Source organism: Myotis lucifugus, unplaced genomic scaffold (assembly GCF_000147115.1).
Source record: "Myotis lucifugus unplaced genomic scaffold, Myoluc2.0 scaffold_44, whole genome shotgun sequence".
Lineage (NCBI taxonomy): Eukaryota > Metazoa > Chordata > Mammalia > Chiroptera > Vespertilionidae > Myotis > Myotis lucifugus.
Window position 1 is genome coordinate 4370930 of NW_005871092.1, and position 12574 is coordinate 4383503.

General features: G+C 40.9%; 1 protein-coding gene across 3 annotated transcripts in view; it reads left to right on the forward strand.

Annotated features, from left to right (window-relative positions):
* VTI1A (vesicle transport through interaction with t-SNAREs 1A) overlaps positions 1–12574 on the forward strand; it is a 306175-nt gene that overhangs the window by 203263 nt on the left and 90338 nt on the right. The gene's annotated exons all lie outside the window — the stretch shown is intronic.

Consider the following 12574-nt stretch of genomic DNA (forward strand, 5'->3'; position numbering starts at 1 on the left):
AAATGAGTTCAGAGACAAACTGTAACTATTGTGTAAATCAATTTTGGATGAAGTCTATTCTTCCCTTAATCATTCCTAGTTATGCTGCTGTATGATTGTTTGATTGTTTTTTTCATTTTTAACATTATAAAGTGGATAAGCATAACAAGAAATAAAAGTCACTGCTGTTATAGGAAAGCATTTGGAAATTAAATCCACACTTAGGCTGTGCCGCTTAACCTTCGTGGAAATTCTCCTTTACAGGTAATTGTGCTCACAATTATCTGACAACAAGAATCATTTCAACTCCACGGCTTTCAGGTCCCACGGAGTGTTAATGGATGCTAAATTAAATTATTTGAAAATACATTCTCCTTCCTTGGCTGACCTCTAAAAGGTCAGTATTAAGGAAACTGCATTAGGAACGATACCCTTGAGTTTGGTGGGTCGGAAGAGCATTTTTCATTATTGTCCATTAATAACTCAAGCTGTCTTCGGAGCTGGCGCTACAGATAACTCCGAGGTGACTGGAATCCTTGAGCTCACTTTCCATGTTAAATTGGTTTGGACCCAGATGCGGAGACTAACAATCAGACCATTTAAACACAGACCAAGATCCGCCAGGAATAGCAACACTTGGATGCCTGACTCGGAGATGTAAGCAGGAATCAGTGATTGCTTCGAAGGGCGGAAAGATCCCAGAGGAAAATTTGGGGGGTTCTTCATTCTCTTCATTCCATCTTTGCCCCGAACACAGAATTGTTAGTACAAATACCTGGCAGCGTCGACACACAGGTGCAGATTTGGATGCTAGTAAGCCTCGCTCGGGTTTCTTTGTAGTTTAACTGACTTTCACTGTGTCGAGGTTCAAGATCAAATGCTCGCATTTTCGTGTAGCCTTTGCCAAATTTCCAAACCTCTAAGCACAAAATCCTCAGCCTTCATTTCTTCGCTTGCCTGGAAATCTAGGTAGCACTGAGCCAAAAGTAGAAGTTATGAAGTGAGATTATACTTGATTAGGAACGAGAAAAAAAAGTCCCCTGTCCAGAAATGCAGATGTGCGCGGCGTTCCTAGGGGAACGTTGGTATTTGATCTCCGAGTCTTAAAGGTTCATGTTCCCAACATTAAGAGATGCAGGGAGCCAACTTTTATTTGTAACTAATGCTGAAATTACTCTGGAGATCCTAAGCGTATCGCATTACAAATCAGTGGGCTTTGGACGCCCCACGGCTCGCGAGTTACAAACATCACTGTGAGAGGAAGGGGCAACAAGTGAAGGACGTCATTTCTGAACTTGACTTACACCGTGGTGGCGTGATCGTGAGTACACTGTGTGAGAGTGTTCATTTCAGCGAGGGAAAGAAAAGGGAGCCTATGAACTCCGTGAGCCCACACCCCGAGGAAAGAACCAGGAAGGAGCGGCCTCCTTTGTGGAGGGGGATTGGTGTGGGGCCAGGGGGGCAGCAGTTGACTCGGGCTGCAATATCGTCCTCCTTTTTTTAATACCTAACTTTATGACCTGGAACACATCGCTTATTTATTGAGCAAGGCCTCCATTTTGGCGAAGTGAAATCCTAGGTATTCACAAAACACTACCCTTCAGCAAACACAATGCCTATAGCCATCCATGGAAAAGACACACGGAGCCGAGATTTCGCTTCAAGGGGGAAACTTTCGTGGGACCAAATCCAATATTAAAGTCAAGACTGGTTATGGGCATTAATGTGTCACACAGCTGCCTTTTTTTAAAACCTTAATAAACTGTATTTTTATAATAGGTACCTGGTACTCTCTGGTATTAATTAATTGGACTTCCTTTTTGGCTAGACCTTTCTTATTTTAAACCAAATAGTGATCTAATTATTATTTTTAATTAATGACTTTAATTCCAACAACAATATAAAAAAAAAGACGGGTAAATCTGTATCTTGGTTACAGGAATGAACTTTTATAGGCAAAATTATACCTTTCATACTTTTGCCAGTAACATCTACTGTATGTGTTTGCTTTTCCTGTGAGGTTTATCTGCCCTTGCTATGAAATGTTTTTGTTGGGGAATGAAATCTATTAAATCATCAAACTTTGGGAATCATTTTTAAAGGGATCAGAATATCTGATCTTTGAAGTATTCCTAAAATTTGAAATAGAATGCATTATGTAAAAAAATTAATGTACAGTATATTATAAAATAAGTGTAAGCATATGGTATATTTTAAGTGGACAATATAAGAGGAAAATATAGGAAAATGAAACTCCCCATACATATCATCTGCATCACACTAATAAATTCAGATTCAGGTTGTGGCATTTGAACATTTGCTGCTTCACTCTTCCTCACTAATGATATTTTTCAGATCCTCAATTTTGATAGATGCACTGTGGAGTAGAGAAATAATCATTATTTAGGTTGCTGAAAATAGCTTACCAAAATTGATAATGAAAACTGTTCAGGTGTTCTGTCAAGATCCTTTCCAATTAGCATTGAGGTCTTGAAGGGCCAGACTTAGCGTTTTATTAATATGTTAGGTTTATTAATGTAGCTTTTGATATATGTATGGTGTGAATATCTAATACATCTCATGATATTGCATAATTATGGTGCTTTTAATTTGTTATACCCCAGTCTGTTCTGTGGTCTTATTTAAAATTCAGAATTACGTACTTCATAGTTCCATAACTAACAACTCATTAGGAAGGCATGCCCTGTACTTGAGGTTACTGCTACGGCACTCTATGCTGAACAGTAAACTAGAGAAATGGCTGACTGCCTAACTGTCATTGACCAGTTTAAATATTTAAAGTTATCATCTGACCCTTTGTCTAACCACTTGTACAAAATGAAATAAAGGTGTGCATAAACCAGGGAAAAGGGGGTTTCTTTCAAATAGTGTTTTCTAAATGAATAAAATAATTGTGCTGTCAATATCAGATACTTAGAATATATATATCTCACCATGTTGATAATCTATCAATCTATTATTTTTTAAAGATAAATGGCCCAGTTTTTTTTTCTTGGTATTTTTCAAAAAGACATTAAAAATTTAAGCTTGTCATTCTACAGTGATCAAATTCAGATCCGTTGTTAGTTATAAGAATTTTATAGCCCAGCTGGTGTGGCTCAGTGGTTGAGCATCGACCCTTGAATCAAGAGGTCATGGTTAGATTCCCAGTCAGGGCACATACCCATGCTGTGGGCTCAATCCCCAGTAGTGGGTGTGCTGGAGGCAACCAATCAATGATTCTCATCATTGATGTTTCTCTCCCTCTCTCCCTCTCCCTTCCTCTCTCTGAAATCAATAAAAAATATTTAGAAATAAATAAATACATAAAATGTTTTTAAAAAGAATTTTATATTCCTGTCTTTTCTATTGTATCTTAAATGATAGCTTTGGGCTTGTTTCTGTCTTTCCCTCCAAATGATGAGAAATTGAGATTCAGTCTCTTGCTTATTGAGGTGTTTCTTACCTATATTGTTTAGACCTCCTCTCACTAATAAATAGCTGAATGATGTTAAAAGTAGTCCAGCATAATGTTATAGCTATAGTGCTGTGATTTAACTAACGTTTATTCTGTCTCTGCATGATAAAAGTAGTGTTAGCTTCAGTAGGGACCCAAGCATGGGGTGATGTGAAGATATGAGGCAACAAGATCATTCGAGTCTGCTTGTAGACGCTGCATTCATCACAGTTCTTAGATTCAGGAGGATGGAATCATCTAGCTAATTTAAGCAGAAAGATTTATGAGACAAGCCAGCGAAGCTCTTCTGGATGCTACGCAGCAGCGAAAGAGACCAATCAGATGGCCTTGGAGAGCTCAGGGCTATAGTCTTACCCGACATGTCACCAGGATACAGGCACCAGGCTCCATAGTCCCTGCCAGAGCTATCCCAGAAGAACCAAATGCACCCTCCCCCCTTAAGCGCGCGCACACACATGCACACGCTCACCCCAGAAGTAGCTGTCTGTTCCCATGCACTGCCTCATATTGCTCACATTCGCTTTCCAAGTCTTGTACAGACATCAGCCTCGCAGAACCTGCGCCACGTCTGGAACCTGGTTGCAAGAAAACTCGAAAATGTAGTTCTTAGCTTTCTAGCCTTCCCAGTTTAAGAAAACTGCTAAACAGGATCAAAATCTGTGTGGACTGAGCCAATGCACAGTACCCCCCACCCCCAGCGATGCTGTGAAGTGGTGATTCTCAAATTGTGTTTACCTGAAGGTTGTCAAGGAGGAGGAAGAGACCAAGGAGGCAGGACTTCATCTGGAGCAGCTCCATGCTCATCTGGTCATCTGGGGGGCACGTCCGTAATTGTTGGTTTGAAAAGTTTTCTCCAACCAGATACCGCATACGGCCTTTCCCACTCTGCACCGTAATTGCTTAAACCAATAGACACCGAGGAAACCTGGACTTTTGCTACCAGGTCACTACGCCACCTCACCTCATCCCTACTTGTTAGCCAACAACAAAACCCAAGCCTGCTCTGCCACCCAGAAACTGACCATTAAACTGATGCTTCTTTCATGCTTAAAATAGGCTTCCGAGGATTTTGTTTTTGTTATAGTTTATATAGTTTTCTTCCACACACCCACAAAAGCTGAGTTTGTTGAACTATTTGTAATTTAAAAAATAGAACTTAGCAGGTGTGGCTCAGTTGGTTGAGCGTCATCCATGAACCAAAAAATCACTAGCTAAATTCCCACTCAGGGTACAGGACTGGGTTGTGGATTCAATCCCCAGGAGGCAGCCAATGGATCTCTTTCTCTCTCTCCTTCTCTCTCTCTATCTCCATGTTTCTTCCTCTCTCCCACCCTTTCTCTCTAAAATCAATTAAAAAATATATAAAAATAGAACTTAGACATTTTTAAAATATGAATCTCATATTTATTGTTGACTGTATTGAAATTACCCAAAGGTACAGAGAACCAAATAAAAGTCCCTGTCAGCCTCATCGTTCATTGAACCATTGCTAACTCTTTAATATGCATTTTCTATGCATATTTTACGAATGAATAAATGAATGTTTTGTTGGCATTTTAGGTTTTAGAAACCTGTCTGTGATTTACTGCTGCTATAAATAAAAAAAAATTAAGTTATTGTCCTCATTTGGCAGTTGATGTATTTTAGCATTAAGAATATAGAATCTGCCAGAATTACTTACTTGAGTATGGCTCATAAACTATAAAAGTCTGTTCGGCTCACCTAATTGCCTTTTAGGGTTTTTTTCCTACCTTCAGCTGCAAAGCATCAAACCCAAATTAGCAGCTGCAGTCCTGGTTGCACTTTATTAAGTATATGGTCAACGTTTTCCCCCCTGTGCCAGAGAAGTTTATTTAGGTAAGAGGTTGATAACATTTTCACCCCGAATAAAGAAGTTGTTTCTTTTCTGCTAGACCGTTCCACGCTGATACCATTCAGGAAGTTCAACATGAAGGGTCATTGCTTCTCTCTCATATAAATGGACCCATCCTTCCACTGTGTCCGCCGGCTTATAAAATAGATCATTTCACATGCAAAATTGAAAACGTCTGTAGTGAATGTACAGGGTATGTGCATTCGTTCGGGCTTGTTGAATTATAAAATAATCCAGAAACATTTGTATTTTGAAAAAGACTGGGCCTCCACCACAGGCTGATATGCGATGTTCACAGTTTATCCCCGGGCAAATGTAGATAAGTCTATATAAACATGTTCCATTGATTACAAGAGCAGATGTAAGCTTGGGGATATTTGTGTTACTACTTCAGTTTTTTTGCAAGGTAAGCCCGAATATGCCTTACATAGAGAACTGTTTTTCTAAAAGTCATAAGAATGGAAACACTCATCTCTAATATTTTACGCCATGCCAGCTACCTCTTCGACAAGACTCTGTTAAGTATTCTTCTTATTAGAGATATTTCTAAAGGAGTGTTCTGCATAGTAATTGGAGCATGACACCATACTCCTGACAGGAAAGAGTTCCTGAATATTCCACGTAAGAACTGAAGACGTGTTTTCATGACGTGGCATATTTCAGAAATTTCCATCATTCAGTGATTTCGTTTTTAACGGCCAAATACACCAATAAATGCTACCCATCACATTTATACCAAAGTCGTGCTGTGCATATATACTTAGATCCGTCATGTAGCCTTTCCCACTTAGCAATTTCCTGGAACATTGCCCCTTGACATTAAATATTCTCCTGGAAGGATGGTTAAGACTTGCACAGTGCCCCTCACAGGAGAGTAAAGAGCAGTCAGTCCTTACTTTATGGGTAGAAATCCACAGCGAGCAAGTTGGTGCTGTCCCCAGGGTTGCCGGTGGCTTTCTAAACCACGGCGTGCTGGTCCTCGAATGTCTGTAGTCAGTTTTCTTAAGGATTCTGCACAGTCTGTTGTTTTTGGATTTCATCAAATTAATGTCACTAGATATGCCTTATAATTGGGGTAAAATACTACTTTCAAATATTTTCTCCTCCAGCTTCTTTCTGATTAGATATCACCTTTTCTCCACCATATTTTCCCTTTACCTCACTCACCTTCTTCTAAATGCCTGGTTATTCTCTGCCTTTGCTTTTTTAGTCACCACTTATTCCAAGGAATGGGTTCCCTTGGGAGGCGGGGGGGGGGGGGGCTCTTTTGTCAGTGTCTGGGTGCTTTGCTAACAAACACTCCAGGAAAGGGACAAACAGTTGGAGCTCTGTATTTCTATAGATAAAGAGTTTAGGATGAAGATGTTTGACCCAGTCCCAGTGCCCCTAACAGTGTCTGTCTTCCTGGGCAAGGCCCCTGTTGGCCCTCTGCATCCTTCCCAGCTACCCTGCTTTCTCTTCACCTGCATTCTAGCCAGACCCAACTCCTCCCTACTCCCCAGACACGCCTCAAGCTCTCACGCTATTCCTCCCGTCTGAACATTTACCTCCCCCTAGCCCCCACCAAAAGCCTACCCATCTTCCAGCATCATTTCTCCTGAGATGCTACATCCTGAAGGAATGGAGGTGCCATTCTCCTGACCCTTCCAACAAGAGGGGCTCCATGTTGCTTTGATTGGACTCCTCCTATTGACGTATCTTGTTATGACAATGTTTTACTTATGTCAATATCTGTCTCATTCACCTGCTACATGGCAAGCTCCTTAAGAGTAGGAAGTGTTACCCTGGCTGGTATGGGTCAATTGGTTGAGCGTTGTCCCATGCACCGAATGGTCACCTGTTCAATTCCTAGGCAGGGCACATAACCAAGTTTTGGGTTGATCCCCAGTGTGGGTACATGCAGGAGGCAGCCAATCGATGTTTCTTGCTCACATAAATGTTTCTTTCTCTCCTTCTCTCTCTAAAATAAAAATAAAAATAAAATAAGATCCAAAATTATGTTAATTGTCTGAAATTATTTTTTAAGAGCAAGGAGGGTATCTCTCATATTTGACTCTCAAAAAGCCCTGAGCCCAGTTTCCTACACATAGAGGATGCTTGGTAACCACTGGCCCGTGAGAATTTTTTAACCTCTGATTTGGAACTATTGATTCTTCCCTGGTTAATGTATTTAACTTTTGTTCCTTTAATGATATTGCCGAATAAGTTTGGAGATTGTGGGTGGTTTATATAAAAGCATGCGGTGACCTGTCTTGGTTCTGTTTTTAAGCCATGCCCAGAGAGAGGTCAGTTTCAAGCTGAGGTTTACTCACAGCCAATGCTCTTGCCTGTTGACTTTTTTCCAGACCAGTAACATAACTTGCCTTGGAGAGCCTTGAGCCGTGCTCCTTAGCTCTGATTTCCAGAGTCCTCCTCACCTTCATCCGTCGGCATTGTTGTTCTTTTGTGTGTGTGAGATGGGGACCTTGGCTTTGGAGTAATGCTACATTGCAAGTCAAATTCTGCCTCAAAAGAACTTTTTCCCACAATTTTCTGCATTTCTGAACAGGTTACAAAATGTCACAATTCAGTCGGGCCAATTATTAGATTTTCATTTAATGGGCAGTTTTAATGTTCTCAGAGAATCAGAATAGTAATAGCATTTTAAACGACTGCATTCCATTTAAAGACTCGCAACCAGCTCGTCTCTCTTTGAGCACACCTAGTTATATTTTTGGGTATCATTTAAATTCAGGCTCCCAATCCATAGGAAAATCAATGAATTAATGAATAGCCTCATTTTTCAAACTTTTCAAATATTTTATCCTAATTATAAGGCATATCTAGTGACATTAATTTGATGAAATCCCAAATCATCATATTGTGCAGAATAGCCCTTACCAAGGAATAATTTACAGGATTTTAAGTTTAACAAATGTACTGGTTTTTTTAGGACCAGATCATGGCTTTGCTTACTGTGAGAAAAACTTTCTACTGCTAAGGTTTGGGGGCCATGTCAGTGTAGGTCAAACTTTGGGCTTTTCTTTTCATAGTTGTGTTTGTTTAGCATGTTTTATTTAGCCTATTAAATGAAAAGCATTCCTACCACTAATCATAATCACCCCTGACATTTGTGTAGCAAATTCTTATGAGTAAATCACTCCCACATGTACTGTCCCCAGGCTTGGTGAGGTTCAGGGTCACTCCCAGCCACACAGTGAGGAAATGGCAAAGCCAGCAGTGGAACCAAAGCTGGCCAAATCCAAGACCAGTGGCCTGACACACACGACTGGTGTGTGCTCGTGTGAACCACCCTGAATCCTGTGAGAACAGGATGGAGAAGGAGACAGCATAGTGATGACTGTTTGAATGATGTGTCTTCTACTGTGTCATCCATGGCTCATAAACTGTCCTTCTGGGACAACAACAGAGAGTGAATTCTTTAAATGGTGAGGCTACAGTCTGAGTGAAACACACAAAGTAGGCATCACCTAAGTCCTTCTTACCATCTGGTGGGCTCTGAATGGTGGTTCTGAATTTTAAACTTGTCCCTCTTTATCCTCATCAATTCTCCATCCATTCTCTAGCTGAAGACACCTGACACGTGCATAGTCTCAGGGAAGTAAAAATCACCTATAAACATCGTTTGATCGATCCTCACAGCACCCAGTAAGATAAGTCTAGAGTGGACATCTCAAGTCCCTCACTATTCCTTCAGTATTTAAGTGACCAAATGAATCATCAAACCTACATCTTCTGCTTTTCTGCCCATGATGTGCTCCATCTTTTTCAGGTACATCCTGCCTGAGGATCTTCATTCTTCTCTTCCCCTCCCTCATCAGCCCAAACATTGTAGGTGTCACATTACATTGGGCTAGCCAGACAATCACCCAAAATCTACTCGGGCAAATCTCCTTTTATTAGACCAGTACAGAAGCAAGTTGGAGGCCTCACATGTATTTTTGGCAAAAGCTCATGACCATGGAGTTACAAAAATCAGAGTCTTCCTGGGAATTCTCATCTTCTTAATTATGTCTTTGCTGGACCCCAGTGGGACTCCGTAACTATATGTGGACTAAATGGCATGGTGGAGCTGCATGGTATAAATCATCATATCACACACATATGTGTATGTAAGTGATGCAAATCCAGCTGAATGTATAATTCAAAAGGGAAGGAGGAAAAGGAATAAATGGGAGGGGGGCACTCAGTGGAGAGTCATTTCCCTTCCTCAAGAAGCTGTCATTAGTGGGACATGTGCCTATTAAGGGAAGCACATTGCGATAGACTTGCCCACCCCAGTTTTCACTGGCACTTCACTTCCACCACTCCCTCCCCCAACATAGACCGATGTGCTTCTGTTGCTAATGGAGATTGGTGCAGGTTCAAGGGATTTTGATTACATAACAACTGAGGCTGGGTCTTGGTCCAGGTGGATGACCCTCCCTCCCTAGTTCCTGACTCTGTCTGACCATAGTTCTGCCCTCACCAGCCCAACAGAGCATCAGAACTCACAAAAGTGCTAGATATTACTTAACCCTATGAGGAATCTACAAGCCAGGGCTTTCCTTCTCAGTTTCAGAACTGAAGAACCTTGTGTCTGATTTCTTAATAACCTTGATTGATATTGTCATCTTTTTAAAAATATACATTTTTTTAATTTATTTCAGAGAGGAAGGGAGAGGGAGACAGAGATAGAAACATCAATGATGAGAGAATCGCTGATTGGCTGCCTCCTACACGCCCCACACTGAGATCGAGCCCGCTGGTTCATAGGTTGACTTTCAACCACTGAGCCATGCCGGCTAGACACTGTTGTCAACTTAACTGGCATTTATCTTAAGAGTAAATGCTCAGTGCTATGTGATCATTATCTCATTTTGTTTCATTTAACCCTCAGAGCAAACCCATAAGGGAAGCATCGTTTTCTCTTCCAGATGAGGAAACGAGGGCTTAGAAAAGCTCAGTAACTTGCTCCAAGTCCTACAACTATCAGGTCTCAGCCAGGAGTGCAGCTTCTCACGTCCATCAGCCTTAAGAGGTCAGCTCCCCTTTTCTAAAACCTGATACCAGCTGGGTGCTCGTCCCGCAGTCAGCTTCCAAGGAACATGAGTCACCATGTGGTCAAAGGGAAACATCTGCTTAATAACCAGACTATGCTGCTATTAATGTGTTTCACTTGTAATATTAGTGATGTTTCCAGTCAGTCACTTACGAATCAGGTTTATAAGCAAATATTTAAGGAGCAAATTTACCAGCTGCTCTCTCCGTAAATGGGGAGAAATGCCACAGTGAACCTCAACAACTCTTGGACTTGTGCTAAGTTTGGCGTATGAAATAATTTCCTTACACCACATGGAGATTGCTCTCCAGGCCATAGGGAAAATGCCAGGAGCTGGCCTTTTGTGCTTTCCACGTCTTTTGATACTCAGCCCCTGCCTTCCACTCTTGCTCTCCCCAGAACTCTTGGTCACCTTCTTGTGTTCTAACTCTCTCTACTGTAACCCATGTAGGCCAGTCTGTCCCAGAAATGCAGTTCCCCAACGCTTAGTCCATGAGAGATAGTCATTTCTCTTACTGGAAAGGGAAATCACCCTATGACTTTATCTTGGGACATAACTGAGTTTTACGCGTGAGCATGGAGATGGGTAATATTATGACATCTCTAGGCCTTTACCTCTCTTGGATCAGTCCACTGTTTTCCGTGCCACGTCGGATCTCTGCTCAAATACCCCCTGGCCACTTTGTGTCTTTCCCCTGCTTCATTCTCTCCAAAACACATGTCACTACCTGGAATGTATTATATACTTGCTGTGTATTATGTCCTCTCCCTGTATCGAATGTAAGCTCCATGAGAGCAGGAACTTTATTTTGCTTGCTGCTATAAAGCCAGCATCTGCAGGTGGGTTTGGCACATAGTAAGTGCTTAATAAACAATTTCTCAAATGAAAAGGTCAACCAATTGCCGTGCCATGCCATGCCTCTTCTGAGCAGGACAGCCTTGACTTGAACAAATTTAAGGAACCATCCAACACATGGTTTGACTGCTATCATTGCTTGAGATGAGGTGAATTTTTCCGGGTTGTTTTTTTGTTTTGTTTTGTTTTGTTTTGTTTTGTTTTGGTTGAAAGGTTAATTTCAAGTTGGCATACAGAAAAGAGCTAAATAAGTACTAGCTCAGGTGGTCCTCAGATGCGCTCAAGTTGGGAAAAGGGTATCTGAATGTCTGGAAAACCGTGAGAACAGAAAACACTGCTCTAAGGAAATCCACCATCATGTGAGTAAAAAATTGTTGTGGTCTACACAATTCATCTTGAAATAATTATGATCCAATCTCACATGACATACATTGTGTGCATGGTTCTCTTAGAATTATCTTTGGCTTTGGGAGTTATAAGTACTGTGCATAAAATTAAAACCAAAACTTATCCACATTTGAATCCAAACATTTCCTCTTTTTAAGGTAAACCCATAACTATGAAGTCAAGGTTAAACCACAGGCTTATGTTTCTTTATAATTCTTTTTTTAATATTTGGATCCAATGATACTTGGTAATTTGGCATGTAATAATAATGGGGTAGGCTCTAGCATATTCAAGGACAAATTGTACCATATTATTAAGTACTCCCTAATCTTACAAAAATGAAAAACCACAAATTGCTGAATTTTAAAATCTCCTGTATCCCCCAGCAAAAGAGAAGATAGTACTAATGACTAATTTAAATACTAAAAATAGCTGGGGGGGGTTAAGTAAGCCAAATTAGCCTATTATCGTGATTGTTTTTAAAGTCAGAGAGTTTAATGGGGGGAAATGTGTTTTTGTGGAGCCACGCTTAGGAATCTTCTTGATGAAAACCTTTGTAACTAAAGTTATAAAATTGAAAGTAGTTTCTTTCGGAAGGCTCTTAGTTGGGAAGACAGGGCAGGTGGATGGACAAGGGCACAGTAAATAGTGGGAGTGGGACCCTCTTGTTAATAAAAGTATTATTTCCCACATGTTAAGAAGAAAAGGCCTCCTGCTCTCCCTCTAGACCTGTCATCAGTGAGCCTGTGTGCTTCCTCTCCCTGCCAGATATGTGTTCCTGGCTGGAAAACGTTTTATGATATTTTTTTTGACGACACACACCTGCTGGGTAGATGAAAAGCAACTGCTCCTGAGGATGACCTACTTCAAGGGCACAGGAAGCTTCTGAGAACTTTGGCAGGTTATCCTCAAATCATTTGAGCGCATCTTGCTATCACCTGTTGAACGTATCTAAGACCG